At 37.1% G+C, this 17,560-nt stretch overlaps 1 protein-coding gene across 5 annotated transcripts in view; it reads right to left on the bottom strand.

The window, feature by feature from the left end:
• The window catches only part of gal3st3 (galactose-3-O-sulfotransferase 3), a 124,588-nt gene extending 107,241 nt beyond the window's left edge, over positions 1 to 17,347 (bottom strand). For 3 of the 5 annotated variants that reach the window (XM_039769296.1, XM_039769298.1, XM_039769297.1), the window contains exon 1: positions 16,258 to 17,344. The gene's annotated coding sequence lies outside the window, so the exon portion shown is untranslated. Of the gene's footprint in view, positions 1 to 16,257 lie in introns of all 5 variants that reach the window. The other 2 variants (XM_039769294.1, XM_039769299.1) reach the window with 2 other exon arrangements.
• Between the last annotated feature and the right edge of the window lie 213 nt (positions 17,348 to 17,560).

Genomic DNA, 17,560 nt, shown 5'->3' with positions numbered 1-17,560 from the left:
TTTGAGAAACTGGTTAATTAAACGATTTTAAGATGAAGTTTGATGTTTTACTTTAATGACAAAATAAACTAAGTGATTAAAGTGGAAATGTCGAGATTGAAGTTGACATTTCGTGCTTTTTCCCCCACTGTGTGCCTTTTTTTCTCTGTACCCTAATAAGCTTTCATATGACACTCAGACAGTGGGCTAAAACTCGCCTTTTCACGGCGACTTTGATATGTGACTTCTTTTTTATTTCCGGCACTGTGCGATTTTGTGAACGTGAGCTTTCAAGTTTCTCCAACACGCTATGTCACTCGATCAACTTCCTTTTGTTGACTATACCACGGTATATTTGAACAAATAGTATGTTTTTCCTTTGCCTCCACTTGGTATTCACTGAAATTCATATATTTTTCCCCGTGCTTTTCCCATTGTCTTTTCACAGAAGGCTGAGCTTAAGGGCGATTTATATTCATTTGCATATTCAAAGAGGCGTAATTCTGGGAGGAATTTGGGCGTTACATAAAGCACGTGCACGAGCGTTACTTTTCACGCTGATATGGATTTATGTACCGGAAGAACGTGGAAGTTGGAGTACGCACAGAATCCAGCTGGATTTTTCTGTGCGTAAGCACATTTCGGCTTTTGTGCTTACGCCATGTTATAGTGCGAGTTCTACGCACGGCGTTATACATGAGGCCCCAGGTCTTTTTGTGTTGCCGAGTTCACCAGTACTTGCTTTCTTTCTCAGGATGTACCAAACTGTAGATTTTGCCACTCGTAATATTATAGCAATTTCTCAGATGGGTTTTTTCTGTTTTCACAGCTTAACGATGAAAAAAAAAAGTGTGGGTTTGTTGGCCTACTTTAAAAATGCTGATTGTACTTTTTGAAACCTTGACATCACCATAACACATGTAAAAAATTCCAGCCCCCATCACTGATGGTGCATGTTTTGTAGATCTCTAGGTCATCCAGTGTTCCTCCCACAGGTTGGTGGATTAAACCTAACCCAACCCACTATCTCTTGTATGGAAAGCATGTGAATATTGGAGCGGTGGGCATTGACCCAGTTTTACAGCTTTTTTGCGTACTGTTTGATGACACAGTGTGATGAATTCTTCAGAGTCATACCCACTTAGGGTGTAGCACAGCTTGCTACATGTGTCAGTCTGCAAGTCTCGATTACACTGGAGGCATGAATGGGTTTTAGTTGTTCTGCTTTGTTGGCAAGAAAAAATAAACATTTCCAATTTGCAGATGATAAAAGCAGTACTTGGTGGAACTGAAATATGCAGAATTCTTAAAAGTCCAAACACCTTTGCCCTCACAAAAAAAATAAAACAAAAACAGACGCCTTCGATGAGATCGGATCTGTGCCACAACCCTGGACATCTTATTTTATATGAGCAGGAGGCTGTTGTACTCAAAATCAGAACAATGTATCCTTCTGCGAAATGCATGGTCTATCTAGATCCAGACATTCTACAACAGCATTAAGATTTAAAGAGAATGAATTGTATTTAAAAATATATATTTCTTATGCTTATTATATTAAGTTCACTTCTGTCTGCACGTTTCACATTTGTAGTTAATATAAGTAAGCATTATCGCACAAACTCAAAAACAAGTCAAACACAGATTTTACATAAAAACTCCAAACAATGAATTATGCCAAAAGGCATATATTTAATTCCGTAAAAACAAAATATGACAGATGACTATAAAAACAGTTCATTTTCTTTAAATGCTGTTACTTTGCCCCCACCCAGTCGCGTTTCTCCGGCCCATTGCGTTCCAGAACCCCCCCGATAGGTAAAAATCCACGAAGTAGAAACCATATGTTTGTATGGTTATTTTTATATATTTTAAGCCCTTATAAACTCTCCCACACTGTTAACATTATTAGAGCCCTCTAGACATGAAATAACACCCTTTAGTCAAAAATTTAAACTGTGCTCCATGACAAGACAGAGATGACAGTTCTTTCTCACAATTAAAAGAATGCAAACATATCTTCTCTTCAAAACGAGCGCCATCAGGAGCAGGGAATGTCAGAGAGATAGAGAGAGCGTGACAGAAAAACAAACAATCAAAAAATCAATACGTGCTGTTGGGCTTTTAAGTATGAGCACCGCGATAAAGCAGCCGCAAAGAAGGGAGCAATGTGAAGGTAGTCTTTCAGCATTTTTTAGAATAGCCTCCGTATCTTCTAAACAAACAGCCTCTGTGCAAACAGCCCCTCTGCTCACACCCCCTCCGTCAGGAGCAGAGAACGTCAGAGAGAGAGCGCACGAGATTAAAGCAAACAATCAAAAAATCAATACGTGCTTTTGGGCCACCGCGATAAAGCAGCATTTCTTAGAGGAGCATCCATATCTTCGAGTCAAACAGCCCCTCTTCTCACACCCCCTCCGTCAGGCGCAGAGAATGTCAGAGAAAGACCGAGAAAAGCAAACAATCCGCTCGGGGAAGCACATCGTATATCATTGAGGAGTTTTAGTTAATACGTAATACATGCTCTGATTGGGTAGCTTCTAAGCCATCCGCCAATAGCGTCCCTTGTATGAAATCAACTGGGCAAACAAACTGAGGAAGCATGTACTTTAAATTAAAAGACCCATTGTCCGCAGAAATCCGCGAACCAGCGAAAAATCCGTGATATATATTTAGATATGCTTACATTTAAAATCCGCGATGGAGTAAAGCCGCGAAAGTCGAAGCGCGATATAGCGAGGGATCACTGTATACCCACTTCTTATTAGGTCATCACAGCGTATACCCACTTCTAAATCCCCTGTTATGGGTATACGCTACAGTGTAATATACAGGGTATACGCGGGTATATGGCGCTTTTCAGTCCATACACTGACAGTCTACAGCCACACTGACATGCTGATACGCATTTATATGCTGCAGAAACGTAAATTTTTTTTTCTGCCATTGTTGTCTGTTTTGGTTACATTTTGGGAGAACTAACGATTGGCGTAATCCGTTTGCCCTACCAAACAAAGGCAGAGTAGGGCGGGACATGCTGTTCCTTTGCTAAACCGGGAAAAATATCCTTTGCCGCCACCTTCCTGTCGGTCCATTGTTACACACCAAAATATGTCCTCACGTGAAAAGTTAATATAACCAATAGTGAAAATGAAGCGAACCATACAAACAAAAAAATAGCTTTCAGAACAAACAACCTCGTGAAGCTACATTATTGCTACTATCCAGCCAGACAGATAGCCACAGCCTCTCAGTCAACAACCCCAGTCGGACGGGGGTGCCGACGGTGGAGGCGCTAAATCTCCGATTGACGTTGCAAATTCAATGGAAGAACACGTCAACCATGGTGAGCATTTTAGAATAGCAAGATTTGTAAATGATGTTAATACAGCGTTTCTACAGCATTAACTAGCAGCGTTTTTATTTAGTTTATTTTTTGTTGTTCCAATTTGGTCATGCTGTGGCTAGTGTTAAGTTAGCTTCCTTGACTTTCATTAGCATCAAAGCTGCTAGCTGTCAACAAATTCCAGTTGGTTGCATTTTAAAACAGATATTTCAACCTGACTTTCACATCAGTGCTTATTTTTGAGTATAGGAGATTAACAGGTGTTGGGGAGAGTTTATAACGTTACACTTACACCATTTTCCCTGAGCACTAGCCGGTGTCCAAACGGCCCAGACATTAAAGCATTTCTAGCTAGGTATGCTATTCTTCCTGAGAAATGCCGATTTTAAACTTGAAACCGTGTTAGTGTGTTGGTACTATTTTCACACCAATAAGTTAATGAATATTCAGAACGGTCAAATCCAAGTACTTTATTTTAAAAATCATCTGTTTAAATTTTGTAAAAATAAAATGTATCTCTGACTGAAAAGGCATTGGCTTCATGTTAAATGTATCTACTATTAATGAAATGGGCTTCTGTACCACCAGTAATTTTCGCATACTGCCACTGACAAATTATTTGAATTTTATAATTGTGTCACTCTCTGGCCTTCACTCTCTGTTGCAGATTAGATATTCCAAGACACGGTTTACAAAAGAATCTACTTTCCCCATGGACTAAGAAAATGTATGTATTATGCAGTTGAATCACTCTGTAATCCATGAACCAGACAGATCCACAAAATCTGCATCTCTGGTTTGTTGATCTCATAATGATCCTTGAAGTGAATGAAGTCAGGCAGCAGATGTAAATAGTACTGTCCCTTTCTAGTGGGAACTAAATATGTAAGACTGTCACTATTAATAACGGAGCACTTTTCCTTTTGCTGTGTAGGCCGCTAAAAAACTTGGGGGCTAAATTTACAGTATACCCACTTCTCCAGACATCACTACACCACTGGTTATCACTATTAATGTCCCAGGAAACAGAAGATGCCCATGGCTGTGGGCACCGGGGGCATTTCAGTTCCTCCTTTGGGGATTATGCTCAAAGTCAGTGTGAATGAGGGATAGCAAAGAACTACAAGGGAGACACTTTAGGTGAATCTTGCAAATAGCTCCACAGAAACAAGATCTGGTGGTAATATTACTACAATGCTCATGGGCCACCAACCAACTAATGCACTGGACAACACTAGAGATGGCAGTGACTGAAACCAAATACAAATGGAGTGTTACTATGCAGTTGTTCATATTTTGTTCCATTAAAATGCTTCTGAACTGTAATTGCTTGTGCTACATTCTATATGCATGTATGCACAACATTTCTGTCACAGAAGGTTTTGAAGAACACTTGAATGTGCTGCATTACTGTATGCTACAAAATTTTAAGGAAATCAAAGTACAGCTAATAATGAATATGTTAGTATCCTTCAAGTACTTTTATAAATGCACTTTCAGTGGACACCTAGAGATGTAGAAGGATATTGGAGGCCATTTGCCACACACCAAAATGTGTCAGATACACCTGGATACCCATCCAGAATGCGGTCATCAACTCACATCATGAACACTGGAGGGATGCTGGAAGTCAGCCCCATGGGTCCTCTACCTTCCAGCAACAGTAACAAAACCTGCTCCATGACAATGGTGGACTGTTTTTTTTTTCTGTTACACAATGAAGGAAAATAAAGTTTAAATGTTTTGTAGTGCCAAAAACAAATGGTTTGTGACAGGTCACTTTACCAGTACTCCGTATAATAAATGAGGAAATTGGCACATCAAAACCACACTAAGAAGTATTTAAGAAGCATAAATACACAAGGCAGTACTCAGCAGCACACCACACAGGTTTGGAAAAAGATTGATGGAAGAGATACATTTCAGAATCTCATTCATTTAAAAAAATGTAAAGCACACTAGTCAGATACACACTATTGGTATGAGACACATGATAAACAGCAAATTTATACGTGATCATTGTAGCCATTTTAAAAGCATTGCCTGCACCATTCTGAAACATATACAACTCAGTAAAGCTCTGCCACAGCAGCAGATCTCATTTTCAGAGCTGAACAGGCACTGAACACCAAGATAGAAAAAAAAGAAGGTGTGCTTAAATTATGTAAGTGTACTGTGGAATTTCTCCTCAAGACAAGAGTGTGAGGGACATCTGAAGAACAAAAAGATGGCATTTGTAAGAAGCTAGCATGGCATTTGAGAAGGGTACTGTATGTGGGCATGGCACTACTTAATAAATTTGGCCTCTTTGTGAATAAAGTTTAATACATAAATGATTCCACAATTACAGATAATTAAAAAATGGAATTTAAGACTTATTTCCTACACTGAGGAACCCAAGGCTTCAAATTCTAAATTTAATGGATTATCTTAAGCCCAATGTCCTGGAGTGTCATGCACAAGTCCTTAGTGGCAAAAGAAAGCAAACTCATTCTGATTAGAATTTAGTAAAAATGACAAACAAAAGATTTTTTTCCAAGAACTGTTAATCAGCAAGTGTTTCTGTTGTAAAAACAAACCATATAGAGTATATATTCTATAAAGGCTTCAATGCCTCCTGTAAAATTTGTTGAAAAAGCTAGATCAGCTACTTTTCAAAATGTTCACCCACGCACTGGTTTAAACATTCATGATTTGCTGCAGTCAGAGGGAGGTTCAGAGAATTCTTTTTCCTGAAAATTTTATCTAAGGTCTTGTATTTTAAAAAACAAAAGGACCAAGTTCTTTATAATATTTAGCAGGTTTCCAGGTCTGTATTCGTTTTTAATACCAGATAACTATGCAGCAAACAAAAAAAAAGATCGATACAGAAAGACAGGACACCGATGAGTGACACTAATGATTTCAAAAGACAATTGAGTGGCAAACAATCCTCAGAGTACATATAATTAATTATGGCAAAAATTTTCATGTTCTCTCCCTTTTGTCACATGATACCTTGTACGGCCAAAATGTGTATTGCACATGCCGGTACAAAACCCTCAAAGATGACACCAAAATAAAATTATTTACCACTGAAAGCAAGCACAGTCTACTTCCACTCACCTTTACACTCCTTTTCAACCTTGAGCTTGTTTTACAGTACCCCCATGATTACAAGGGTCGGGCTACAGTGTCTGACATGTTACACATTTGCATACAGCACAACTAATTGACTGTCATCCAAACAAGTTCTCTGAAGTTTAATCATATCTGAATTAATGGCAGACCGTCTTTAACTACTTATTCACTATTGATTTGTTACTTTTTAACATAAGCCAAATAATCATACAAGGGATAGAGAACAAACTAAAAAGCATTCCCCATAGTAGTATGTCCAAAACACATTTCAAGTTCTGCTACAAGCAGACTAAGGTGCATGTGGAGTTGGCATGTGCTCATGAGAGTTTCCACACACAATCCAAAGACTTTAGGCTACAGTATATAGCGATTCCCATTTGTTCCAGTGAAGGAGCACTGCAGAAGTCAAATGTACCCTGCAAATGTTGTACCACTTAAGGCGGATAGCTGCCTTGATCCACTTCAGCTCTGGTTCCCCGGATGGATCAAGTCCATATTCCAATACATGTATACAAAAATATCTTCAATGTTTTTAAAGCAATCATTGACATATCTCAAAAAAAAAAAAAAAAAGTAATTTAAGTATTTAGTAAACCTGTTTTCACCTGTCACTGGATTGTTGGGATTGACTGCAATAGAATTTGCTGCAAAGCAGTAAAAAAATCAGAAATAATGTCCCAGTCAATCACAGGGCACACTCACATTAGGCTAATTAGTGGTCAAACGATACATCAAGTATCTTTGGATCAGAGAAGGTAGCTAGATCACTTACAGAAAAAAACCTAATACACAAGATTAAATTAATGGCATTTTACTAACCGTAAATGTGTTTTAATTTTCAAACCTTTTTAATTCACTGGGGCCAAACTCAATTCCAGGAGCAAAGAACAAAAATGAATCTCTTATTCTGAATCAAAGTCAATTCCATCATCATTAACATAATAAGAGACAACATTAGAATTGTGTAGTGCAAATATATATACTTTTTTAAGAGGAAGCCGCAGTTCCAAGAAGCTATCAAGCTGTTTACATAGAGAGCATGCCAACACAACACAAAATGAATCCGGAAATAATGAATTCTGTGCCATACCTTAAGCAAATGGTGATTAAAATCTTGAATCATAATGCACTTAAGCATATCTAATATTCTTTAGCGAGAGTCTGAATAATAAGTTTGCCTTCAGTAAATCCTGGCTCAAACCACCTAAACAGATGACAGGTTAACACATAAGTTTCAGGTTCAAAAACATCAAAAAACCAATTTTTTTTTTTTTTTTTTAAATTCTGGGTTACTAGAAGCACACATCACTTTGAGCTACATTATTTGTATCAAAATGTGCTATATAAATAAATGTTATTTAGTTATACCTTGAATATGATGTAAGAGTCAGTATATAAAGTAACTTGTAATGCAATTAAGTGTATGAATTGCAGAGGACTAGCAGAACTGCTTAGCTCTGCATTGAGGCTGGGGAGATTCCATAAAAAGGCACCCATGTGAGCAAGCTCAGAGGCAAAGCAGTTTACCTATCCCTCTTTTTTCTTCATGGCTAGGAGTCCGCCACCACACATTTATGGCATGATTACAGACCATTCTTATGAAGATGTAATAGATGTGAATTACATCATCTTCACTTATGTAAATTGTTGAGGCCATTCACCTTTGTCTTTTCATCTTTTAAACGCTTTTTATTAAGCAAGTTTGAAACACGTGATGGTGCAATATATGCAAGACACTTTATGAAATTGATTAATTGATTCACTTCCATTCATTTCTCTTGATGTTGATTTTGGAAAAATAGTCCTTGGAGTTTAAGGATTACCAACTTCTCCCTTCTCTAAACTTCTCCTGATTAAATCATAGGCAATCAAACTTCTGAAGAAAGATGTCTGCGGAAACAATCACCTAGGCCTTATGACTATGAACTATAGCCAGTGTGGAATCCTTAATGCTTCTTTGAAATTTCTTGCTCAACTTTGAAAGTATCTATGCACAAAGTGAGACAAGCTGGCTGTAGTAACAAACTGTAATAAAACTACCAGCCTATGTTTCAGAAATTTCTCACCATCTTTGAAAGTAATAAATTAGTATTAAGAACTTTTCTGAAGATTGGTTACAGATGTGGGTAAAACAAGCTTAAGCACACAGTTCACTCTAATCCACTCATTTAAATTTAGGTCATATTAATCCTGTATGCCAACAATTTATTTTGAAAAGTTCTTATTCAAAATTGCCCTTTTATCCATCTACTGCATCAGAGTCAGGTTCTTCAGAATTGGAAGCAACGCTGGACGAGAAAGAGCAGGACCAAAATCTATAAAATATGGATAATTTTGCAGTTTTCTCAGTGCTGTCAATATATGGAAGTTGAGCACAAAATGAATTTAGACATACTGAAGGAGATCGAGGTAGAAATGTTTTATAATGTGACCCGTGACAGTGACAGTATATTAAAGATTCATGGTTTAATATATGCACCTATCACTCTGAGTTAGAGCAGAAAGTTGCCTTCCATTCACACCTAAATGAAAAATGATCTTTTACACAAGTAGAAAAAGCTTTTGTGACATTCTGTGGATTTAGGGGTTTAAAGTCCATTCTGCATACTCTGTATATTATAAAGGAAACAAATTTCATATATTTGGATTTCTAAATAATGGTTTGACATACAAATAAAAAAAAAAAAAAGGCTAATTATCTTCCATTATTGACCCTACATTTTCCAAAACATTCAGCTGAGATGCAACCAGAAAAGGGCATTTAGTAGGATGGCAGGTCATGATCTAGTATTAAATGAATTCAGACTACAGAGTTATGTTTCAAAGTGCTGGAGAATTATACATAAAGAGAAAATATATAAAAAAAAAAAAATGAATCCAACATAATTTTTAAAACAGATGCCAAAATGGCATGCTCTGGACTATAGCCCTGCTACAGAATGTCCACTGTAGCACAAGAATGAAATTTTATTTACATGTACAGTATAGTATATTGCATGATCAATGAAGAGCCAAATATAAAGCTCTCCTGCCTCTTGCAATTTATATTTCTAATAACCTGTTTCCGCCAGTGCTCAAACGGTTATAATCTCATGTCTAGTTCTCAATTCAGATAACTCAATTTCTCTATCTGTGTAATTCACTTTCAATCTTATTTCAAGGTGGTGACAATTGTCAATGCAGAAGCGTTAATAGTGGTATATGACGTTGTGCATCACAGTAACCAAGAACAGAAGCTGGTATACATCAATTTTTTCTTTACAAGTATGAATCTATAGGTCATGAAGAAGTGTTGATGCATTGTGCATGAGAACATCGTTTAGGGTGCATACAATTTTGGGGGTACTTCCTACACACAAAAAGGTCCCTACCTTTCAGTTTAATTCTACAGCTATGACTGTTTAGTCTGATCAGAACACCACCTGTTCCAATCCTTTTATTGTATAGCACATTTAACTATGGCGAACTTAAATACTGTAGATTTCACTTTGGTAAACTTAGTACTGCTTGAAATGCCTTACCAACTGCAAAACAGTTAATAAACTAAACTAGACTAGTGAGAATGACAAGAAAAATAATTAGAATATTCAATTTACAAGTTAGGGATTATAACAGAACCTTCTATAAACTATGCACATATAATAGGCAGGGTGAAAGGACACCTTTAATTGGCTAACTAAATATATTACAAATGCAAGCTTTTGAGGCAGCTAATGCCCCTTCATCAGGCAAGGTGTACCCTACTTTCTCCTGTATCAATCTATGGCTAACACGGTACAACACTCTACTCGTATAATAGGCAAGCATTTCAACAGAACTAAGGAAATACTTGTAGCAATTTAATATAACCTTGCTAAGTAAGAAAGTTTTTAAAACTTTTCAAAGGCACTGATTGATCTAGGAGAATTATTTCAGCTTAACAGTGAATCACATACTAGAGGATACTACTGGACATTAAGGGGAAGGGCATTTAAAACCGAGGCTAGGAAGCACTTCTTTAATCAAAGTTGTGGGAATTGAGAACAAAACTACTGAACCGTGTAGTTGAAGCTGAAACGTTAACAACATTTAAGTAGTATCTGGACGGATAAGGCATTGGGACATCTAAGCAAATGAGCTTGATGGACTAAATGGCTTACTTTCATTTGTAACCTTTATGTATTTGTGTCTTTTTTGGGAATACTTTGTCCATTTGTTGCATCTGGTAAATTACATTTTTTTCTTCCTGAACTTAACCTACCAAGGATAGACTTTTGGCTGGAACTTCTATTACAAAAAGCAGACTTATCTGTAAGGACTTCCTAAAAACCTCACCTCAAAATACCAATCAATGCTTGTTATCAAACGCTGGAAAGAAAGCCATCACATTGTTAAAAGCTGCATTTGTCTGGCACTGCATGAAAAGTCAAAATGTGTGCTCACAAGTTTGCAGTATGGTACATAAAAGCTCAGCCAGCCTGCTAAGAATTCATTACAGCTGGTTAGCTAGCTCTGCAAGATGTATTACACTATGGTTGTAGACACACAAAAAAAAAAAAAAACACACACACAACAATTTTTTCAGCATGTTTAAGGATTATTTTAAGGGTAGTACAGTATTTTATAACAGCTTTTCTGTTTTCTTTCCACATGTAAACACGTGCATGTTAGGTCAACTGGTGACTTTAAAAACTGGTCCACTATTAGAAAGCACACTCCTGGGCAGAGCAGAGCTCTCTAATGGCCTGGTGACAGCTTCTGTCAGGTTAAACACCCACTCCCTTGTCACCATGGAATGAAATGGCATTTTTCTATTACCAGACCACTTACTTTAAGAAAGAGGAGAAATAGTTTATTCAACTGCATTTAATTCTCTTTAAGAAAAAATAAACCTACACCACTCTATGTATCTATTATTAAAAAAAAAAAAAATCTTGGAAGGGAGACAAGACGTGATCTTCTCGGAAGACAATCTGACATCCCGCGAGAGACACCAACAACATCATGCGAGACATTTTAAACAGGTTCACAGACATCTAACCAAGCAGTTGTTGGAAAGTTTTTGGCAGAGACATCATGTGCTCCCAGCTCTTAAAATGACAAGTGGCAAGCACAACACACAGCTTGCCAGCAGCTGCAAGCCACAGGATGATCCAACTGCCCCATAGCACGTGTTCAAACCCCCCCCAATTCACAACGCGAGCGGCAGAGACGTGAAATGGCAAAAGCACAGCTGCTGTACAGGCTTTCAAATAATCGAGATGCAGCGCAACAGAACACACAGCTCACCGGTAGCAGCAGAAAGACAGCAACTGATCCGACTGTATCTTCTTAGCTTGTGTTCAGCCCCCCACCCCCTCTTCACAACATGAGCAGCATTATACGTCCTGTGAGAAAGATTTAACCACGCCTGGGGCAGGAAATAAAGGACAAGTATTGTTTTTACAAAAGTTTTAAAGTAAAAGTGAAAATGATGCATATGTAACAATTCCCATGAAAATCTCTTATATCCAGTAAACCAAACACGGGGGTGCCTGAGCTAAGTGAGCAGGAGGAAAAGCACCCTAGTACTATATAAATAAAAGTTAAATACTGACCGTACAGTGAGAATTCCACTGGAGAATAACATGGACTGTAAAAGTGCTCAGTGTTCTTTGCAACCCCTTTGCATTAAGTATATACTATTTAGTAAATAAAAGACTCATTTTCATGCATTACAAGAACCATCTAAGCTCAGGGTTTTCAAATTCAGTCCTGGAGACCCACTGCGGCTGCAGGTTTTTGTTTCAGCCAGATTTACAATCAGTGCAGTGACAACAACTGATAACACGGACCTCATTTAATTAGCTGGTATATCCCTTCTCTACACCCCCTTCTACATTCACAAATGCACATCAGAATGAGTTTTACATTTATAAGACATTTAGTAATATTTCTATTTTTGCTATACATTTAAATGCTTAACTTTTCTTGGTTTAAATATATTTTGCCCTTTCTCTGTGCAGTTTTCTCTCTTCATTGTATATTAATAATGATAATCAAAAACTAGCAGAGCAGACACCCAGGCAAATACTGAACCCTAAAAGACTGCAACTACTACATCAGACCCACTAATTTAGTAAATAATGGATTAGTTAAACAATTAGAACACCTGCAAATATAGAATGAAAATCAAGATGAAGAATTAAAAATTTAAAAAATTCCCCATATAACTGCTTAGTATATTTTAATTAAAAATGTCTACCAAAATTATTATTCTAATTTCTATATTGTTCCCAAAACACAATCAGGGAAATAACAGTTCACTTAAATAGCCCAGGAGTCCAATTAAAAAACAGAAGCTGGTCAGAACAAAAACCTGTGGCCTAGTTTGAAAACCCCTGGTCTTGCTAAACTGCGGATTTTTTTTTAGCTGGTGATGTCTGCTTTGAAAACCTCGAAGACTTTTTTTTTTTTTAATATTAATACAGTGGACTTTGTAGTAAATCAGATTTACATTTAGCTTGCATCAAAGAGGGAGATTTAAGTGTTTAAGAAATCAATGTTGAATTTTAAGTGGTAAGCTTTACATGCAGTTATTCTTATGAAGACCACACAGGTCCAAACGATGCATGCACTCCTCTCCAAAGACGACACTCTCTAGACGCAAATTCCTTCATACAATTTGTTAATGATTTTCAAAATTTCTTAATTTAAGCTAGTTTATTATCAATTTTAAGGTAACATTTTTTCCTGCATTAAGGAAAATGGGTACATGTATGTTTTTGGAGGAGACAGGATATGCACAATGTTTGACTTTTAGTTAATTGATTAAAAGTATTTACCAGATGCATTTGAATAAAAAAAAAATTATTTCTAGCTTAATTTTGTTCTGTTTTGCACAAAGACACACATTGAATAAAATCACAAGTGGTAAACAATCAGTTCTAAAAATGAAGCCCCAACTTCACAATTCATATGAAATCACTCCATTAGAAAATCTGTCAACTATACGCACCATATTGTACTTTAGAGCATATGCTCAGGAATTGCTATGATCCATTTATATGTGATAAAACTGGCATACAGTATGTTATGCAATCAAGCATCTTCAAAGCGAATGTACAGATTTTACTTAACACTGAATATTCATACAAAAGCTATGCTATTTCTTTTAAATTCACTATAAAAGTGAAATAAGTGCATTCACAATTTCCTAGCCATATCTTCACTTCAGCAATATCAGTATTGACCTTTTGCAAGTACCTTAAGACTCTGGAAAAGCACTATTTTCATCAATTTTAAAATTAGTTTCTAAATTATATAGAATTCAGACACCAGACACTATACTTATACCCTTGTACTAGTTTATGCAATTAAATCCTTCCTGAAACAGAGAGTGCTCATACAGATCAGTTTTATGATCCAGTGTTGGGTTAACCATAACTTAAAAGTGTGTTCATATCTCTTAAAGCATGTAAAGATATTACCAAGTTTAAAGTGGCATGCATTCATACCATTAGTCCAACATCAGTTTGCTAACCACTAAATGTTTTGCATTGGAAGCTGCACCTTTGCAAGATACACCATTAACATCTCCTGCCCAAGTGGTGGATACTTACAGTATTAAAAAGTAACTTTCTGATACTGTAGTTCTCTTTCAAGACAGTGTCACTTGCAGGTTTTTCACTACAACCAATTTTCATATTAAAAAACATCATGCCTTAAACTACTTTTCTTTTTGAATCATGTGATCAAAAACAGTATAAATAAAATGGACTGAAGTTATGGCCATCAGTTTTGTTGCTTTCAGCTGACATTTTCCAAAGTAAGTTCAGTTCAGAATAACAAAATGCTATGGAGGGTCAAATAGCTTCCTTCTACTCAGGATATCTATCAAACACACAAATTCATCAGAAAAACTAACAGTATCATTAAAGACCCCCAACATCCTGTAAACTTACTTACCTTTAACCACAGCTCATAAGGCTATTCAAAAGCCATTTATACTGACAAGTGCAGGATTTGTTTCTTGTACATATTGTCTGATGTTCTGTTGAATATATGGTGTCATATTTACTATCCACGTGTGTATTTATTGTCTGGTCTTGATATTGTATTACTGTCAATAGTCTCTACAGAAATGCAAGACTCACTGTAATATGTGCAAGACATATATTTGAGCTTAATGTAACAATAGCACAAACATATTATAGTGAATACAGTAATTATCAAAGGCTCTAGCTCTCAGTGACCCTGTATTTAAATAAGTGGGCAGAGAAAATGATCAAAAAGCAGAACTAAATCACATACTAATGCAGGAATGTAATTTAGTTAATAAAAAGTATATTTCCTAATATTGGCAAAATGCCAGAACAAGCTTCAGAGACCAAGCCATACAAAGGGATTTACATAAAAGATTTCACAAAGCTGAATAAGCAGACACTAAACAGACGTGTACGAGACCAGTGTTAGACGATTACAGAAAAAGCACAGATTCATACAGAAACAGTAAGTAATGGAAAGTACAGACTCAGGTAAACAAATATTGTTATTTGTACCATATAAATGGATGATATACTGGTATAATTTCACCTGATGACAGATAGCATGATTCAGGTGCTTGGTCCGATTTAAATTAAGTCATTGAATGTCTTCATCCTTAACATTTTCTAAAATGTTAAATTAGGTTTCGATATTTGCACATGCTTTATTTTCAAGCAAGTAACATCTAAGAGTAACTGAACGTTCACCTGAAGATGTTAGGGAAATGCTAAAGCTAGTCTCTCAAGGATACTGGAATACCAAATTTCTGTCATTTTTCCCTAAAGTATATCATACCCCTTGAATTATAATTAGCATAGTTACTGCACTTTTAAATACGGAATAGTTACAGCTATTTGAAATACTGCGATATTTACTTAGTGAAAGAAGTTCTTCCACATTCCACAGAGAAAGACCTCTGAATTAGGGCTAAAAAAATAAAACAAATGAACAGTAACAGGTTTTGTAATCATTTATAAAACTGCAAACGATTGTATTTTTTCATCATCCTTCAGTTAAACATTGTCTGCAGTACCATCTCTTTACATTACTACCTTACAACTTTCATGTAGCAGCAGCCTATCACAGCACTGTTGCAAAGGCTATACACATTACTGCAATATTAGACATTTGTATGCATGATCATCCATACAATACACTACAAAGGTTCGCATAGATACAGTACACATGTATATCACTATTCGAAATCATATCTGTTTGCGTGTACATACATATATAAATTTTTAGAACTCGGTATGCATTATATAAAAGCTACACACGCACTCATACAGTACACGCGTCAACACACATGCATAGCACTCCCGTTACATTTTTGACACCGAACCGCTTGGCCACGAGAGGTATACCACACGTGCCCGTTTAAACCTCGAGGTCAACGACAGGAGCTTAAAAGAAATCGTTTAAGAGAAATCAAATATCAGCAAGAAAGAAACGGGCTACATTCATTCACTGTTAAAGGAAAATGACTCTGCAATCGACTCATTCTGACCCAGTTAAATATGACAAGAATCTATACTGCCCATCTCATTAGGATCGTTAATTAGCAGCTCGCAAACGGAGCTCTAGCCCCTATTAGCAATAAAGACAAGCGAAACAAAATTGTTCATTGTCCCGTGGGGGCTTCGGAGAACCCGCAATGGAAATCCAGCTAAATGCAGTAGTTACAACAGGAAAATGTAAAAAAAAAAAAAATACGTACATTTGCTTTTCACAAATAAAAGAATCGGTCACTTATCGCGAGAAAGGCAATATAATAAACAGAAATAAAAATAACGAGCATATATTCTTACCGTGAGGTGCTTTGAAAGAGCAGCTGTGGCAAATTATTCCTTTCAGGATCACACCGGCGGCTTATGCATTTATTTGCTTTGTGGTGATGCTGAAGAAATATACATGTGCTTTAAATGCCAAATGGAAATAAAGAAAAAAAAACAAAGGAAGTAAAGAAGAAATAAAGGAGGGAATGAACGAAAGGACGAATAGAGGCTACATTGTGGACCAGAGCTGTCACATCGCTCGAGAGCAGCGGTGTCGCAGAGCAGCCGCGCTGTCACCGCCGCCGTCTAATCAGTCAACCTCTAAAATCCTGCACTGGATAACCTCGATATATTACGCTGCACTCCCCCTGCTTTACATTATTATACAGCAGCGGTTATGATTAAATACGGGGGCTGTTATTTGATATTATGCCGGAGCGCATATTACGCGCTGCCTTGCGCCATGTTTAACCCGTCTTCGTCGCGCGCCTGAGATGCGAAGTGCGAGTACACTTTAGAATACACCCCCCCGAACATGTGTTCAAATGCTTTCAGTCACACATTCAGGTAACGACTCATCAGCTTTAAACTAAAAACAAAAGCATCGCGTTAAAAGAAATTCAAATGAGACATTGTTCGTACTGGCAGCCCTCCGTCTTTTTTGAACGCTCACGTTTCATTTTATCCGAACATTCTCTGGTTTGCGAGAGCCCGTTTATAAAGAAGTTGTCAAGAAAGCGATGCGCAAAGCAGGTGCGCTTGCCCAAGTTTTTCAGTCAGCACGACACTGAACGCGTTCATAATCCGTAACAGTTAAATCAGATCTGCTAAACCCGACATTTTAAAGTTGCTGGCAAGAACACCAAAAGATACGGCATACGAGTCGGAGGATTAATGTCACTCCTGTGGGGCAAATATGTCTGTATAAACGTGTAATTGTTACATCAATCGATGATTAAATAATGACCATAGAATACATCAGCTAAACAATCAAACACCATGTCAGAATGTCGAGTGACTGGGAATTTAGGACAGCGAGCCACACTGCTCTTGGTTCAAATTCTGGCAAGTTGTTGCCGGAGTTAAATTTGCAGGTTCTCTGGGGGCGAATCGTCTGCCGAAGTATTTTAACTGCGTAAAAAAACGTTGAACCTGTACCGACCCTTCCTATAAGCACTGCCCGTGGAGCCTGTGATCAAATGCCAGATGAGGGGTGGGGCGCACGTAATGCGGTTATCGCTTTTTCGTCAAGCGTCGAATTAACATTGTTCACAGGCACCTGTCGTGATCATTTTTCATTAATGAGCAGACAAATGTCTTCAAGTTAGCACCAGTC

The sequence above is a fragment of the Polypterus senegalus genome, chromosome 11, assembly GCF_016835505.1.
Source record: "Polypterus senegalus isolate Bchr_013 chromosome 11, ASM1683550v1, whole genome shotgun sequence".
NCBI lineage: Eukaryota > Metazoa > Chordata > Cladistia > Polypteriformes > Polypteridae > Polypterus > Polypterus senegalus.
Note: the sequence above shows the minus strand (reverse complement) of the source record. Positions and strands in the feature narration are given on the sequence as shown.